Below are 4,176 nucleotides of genomic sequence, written 5' to 3'. Positions count from 1 at the left end.
CCCAGTCAAGGACAGGCTTTTTAATATTGCCATGCCCTATTATCTAAGCGTTCAAATACATGAGTCTATGGGGCCATACCTATTCAAACCACCACACCTAGCACAGTAAATAAGCAGTAGTACTGACAGCATGGAAGACTGAGAAGACTCAAACAGAACCACTGCCTTGTTCTTAACCTGCAATGAGCCATCACTACAGCCATTCCAGGTGAATGTTTTCAGAAGCAGATCTTATGGGTAGAAGGTAGAGAGCAAGAACTTGCAAGGACTCTGGCTGAAATGGGCAGTTATTTTTGGCAGATCTTGGCTAGAGATTTGGGATGCTTATTTATTCCATATGTGACCATTTTACTAATACCAAGGATCTAAGGCCAGTCACTGCAAGGGTTATTTCTATAAAGAGCACAATATGATAAGATGAGAGACAAACACTAAAATTGATTTATTCAGTGACTTCTTAAGCACAATCCCTGTGCTAGATACAATATCTACTTGAAAGGACAAATGTATGCCCTGTCCTTTACCTTCCAGATGTAGAGATAGCAGCATACAAGAAAGCACATCACTTACTGTCCACTAGGTAGCCTGGGGAGACCTGAAATTCTGCAGAAACTCTCCAGAGGCAAGTGACTTAATTCTACAGTCAGAACTAACTATTTGTTTTTTGTTCCCAGTACCAGAATCCCCTTAAGCTGCAAATCACAAAGACTAACATCTTTGTAAAACAGTTCTTCCACCTCCACAGACATCAGAGAAGGCCTCTGGAGTAGAAATACTGGATATGTAACTGTAGGCAGAATGCTTATGCAACACATCTTCCATTGATTTCTTGTATAAGACCAATTTAACCACTGTTTTTTCTGTGTCTGGATATTCTAATATTCTCACATATGGTAAATGAATATTGTCACAGAAATAAGTAGGCTAAATATGAACAAGGACCCGACATTGGGAGAGAACAGCTGTCCACATTAGTCATGTCTGTTACTACTTACCTACAGGAGAGAGTTCACTAGACTTATCCCTGAGGACATTCAGTCATCAGGAGGACCTACTTCCTCTGTTCTTCCCCTTGCAGACCCTAACATTCATGTGAAGTTCCATAAGCTCCTCAGAACAGTTGGCTAAGGGCCTTGGTATTTGTACACTGCTGTTTTCCCCATGCTGAGACTCAGAAGGCCATGCCCAGGTGAGCTAGTCTAACTGTGACTCTCATGGAAACAGTGACTAGTTCCATGAGCTAGGAGATTCAGACAGCTGGTAAAGCATTTTTCTCTGTTAGCTCTAACGGGTCAGATTTCAAGCCTGCCCACACTCCCCAGCTCACCTGGAGTCAGGAATCTTGGACAATGATCTGGTGCCAGGGCATTCTGATAGTTAATCTCCCCTCTAATAAAATTACATAGATCCCTCATCTAGACTGTCCCTGAGTCTCAAGGTTTCTTTCTTGGGGCTACATTTATTGTGAGATCCACATAATCTAGACTTGTTCTGGTACTTTGGCTGAGTTATTCCAACACATAATCAACTCTTAGCAGGGTGATTTCAGATAAATGTTTGACATTGCACTTAGTCTACTCTGAGTGTGCCTGCACTGACTGTTCAAACACTAATGTGGGCTAAAAATAAAATAAAATGAAATAAAAATTAAAAATATATCATGTGTTCCTCAGGATGTAATTGGAAATAGCAAAACTCTATTGGGGCACACTGTCTCTCTGCCACTGTGTGTAGACCTTTGATTTTGGATATTATACCTGTATGTGTCTATAAATATAATCCGCAGTTGCCCTTTTGATCAGTAAAACTTTCTTTATGTTGATAAAAATTAAAGCTTTTAATTTTTCTCTTTTACCATCATTCCATAGATATACTAAGACCAGTTGGATGTCAGGCAGTGGTGGCACATGTCTTTAATACCAGCACTCACGAATCAAGGGCATGTGAATCTACAGAATGAGACCTAGAACGTACAGGGCTATACAGAAAATCCCTGTCTGGAAAAGAAATGAAAACAAAACAGTAATAGAATATTCTCAACTTCAACTTCTCTGTGAAACAGTGGTACTATAGTGAGTTAAGCAGTATGGGGAAGGTGCCAGGAAGTTGAAAGAAAGGCCAGGAGTTGAAGGGAAAGCTTCTTGGTTAAGAGAACTGGCTGCTCTTTCAGAGGACATGGAATAAATTTCCAACACCTTCAGGGTGGTTCACCATAACATTTAACTCCAATTCCAGGTAATATAATGTATTTACTGCACCCTGCAAACAACACATGCAGGTGGTACACAGACACACCTGCAGTCAGAACACTCATGAACATCAGCAAATCTTATAAAATTCTTTTAAAAATAAATGAAAACTGAAGCTAGATAGAAAAGAGAGGAATCTTGATCCCTTTGCATTTCATGGAACACTGGGTCTTAACCTAAGCAGGTATGTGTTCATCCCTTAGCTTTTGTGGGAGTTTCTGGGTAGCTCTACAGAAACTGGTGAAGAGAAGCAATGTGGCATGACCTCATTTCAAATAGTGCTCATGAAACAAGTCATTTACCCTGTATGGGATTGTATTCTTAGGTATCTCTATGGTTCAATCCAACTGCTTTCAGGGGTACTCACAATTAAGAGCATTTTGTATGTAGGAGATACCTTCTCTACATGCTACCTCTAGAATGCCTGGGCCATCTCTTTCTCATTTTAATTTTATTAGATTTATTTTATTTTATATATGCATATAGTTCTGTATAAACTGTGTTCAGGAGCCTTCTTATGACAGGGGACTTTGTAGAATACCCTGGAGATGGAGTTACAAAAGGTTGGTTGAGAAGCCAACATTGCTACCTAACATTGGTACTGGGAACTGAACTCAGGTTTTCTGGAAGAGGAAAAAGTGTACTTACTCATTGAGCCATATCCCCAGACATCCTTTCTCATTTGCTTGCTCTGCACATGGGGAAATCATACTGTACAATTATGGATGTTTGAAGACATGAAGCATTTGGGTCTATATCTCCACTATGTGGGACATGGGGTTTGACTCAGCATGTCAGCCATAGAGCGAGCACTCACCACTCCGTCTCTTTGGCCCATTCTGGCTGGAAATTCATCTGGAAACTCACCCTGTCACAGTTTGGAACTTCAGTCATCATAATATAATATCCAATGGGTATTAGCTTTGAGAAGGGAACATTCTGGTATTATCCCTCCTTTTAACATTTCCTGCTCATCAAGAGCTTTTTGCTACTGAACTGTTCTCCCCTCGGTCCCTCTAGGTACTCTGCAAGTACAAACTCTGAATCCCCTCTCAAACTCTTATCTTAGGTAATTATAACTATTCTCTGAGTTCCCCTACTTTTACCTACTGTCAGTGCATGGTCACCTTACTTTTGTGTTAGGACACAGGTCTGCAGCTTTAGTACAGATACCCACACCATTAACCAGGCCACATCTCCTGCACCTCACGCTAGGACACAATTTAGAAGATGTCTGTGCTGTGACCTGACTACCCACAGTATACAATACCTGGTTCCTCCATGCTCCTTGTCACTTACACTACACTTAACTACATCACATGGTGTGAAACATCCCACCGCAGCTACAAGATTATAAAAGATCAGAACAAAAAAAAAACAAAAAAAAAGATCAGAACTTTCCATTTTCTGGGGATCAAGAGACAACTGCTCCAGGATGTTGCCCAGAAATGGAGGGTGTTCTTATCAGAGGCTCTTCAGATTCCTCCATGATCACTCCCTTGGTAGCTATTTCTCGTTCTCTCATTCTCCATAGTTCTTTCTTATGTTCATTCTTATTTTTCTAAATTTTTAAAGTACTTTTTTGGAATTTTCTACATACATATTATGCTTAGATTATATCCTTTCCATCCCACCTTATCGCACTCTACCTCCTCTTAGGACTCCCTCTCAAGCTCATGGCTTTTTATTTAATTTTTATTATTATTACATATAGCTGTGCATAAAGCAATAAATATATAATATAATTGCATGGCTTCATTTAATGTTGCTCACTTGTGTATGTATTTATGGTTAACCACATGGCATCAGACAACTTACCAGGGCTCTCCTTCTCTCAGAACTCATTAATCACCTGAAGATCTTTATGTAGATTTCCCCATGTATTCTGGCATGTCAGTTGGTGTTTTCATTCTTTAGGTCTATTTAC

The sequence above is a fragment of the Microtus ochrogaster genome, unplaced genomic scaffold, assembly GCF_000317375.1.
Source record: "Microtus ochrogaster isolate Prairie Vole_2 unplaced genomic scaffold, MicOch1.0 UNK96, whole genome shotgun sequence".
Taxonomy (NCBI): domain Eukaryota; kingdom Metazoa; phylum Chordata; class Mammalia; order Rodentia; family Cricetidae; genus Microtus; species Microtus ochrogaster.
Note: the sequence above shows the minus strand (reverse complement) of the source record.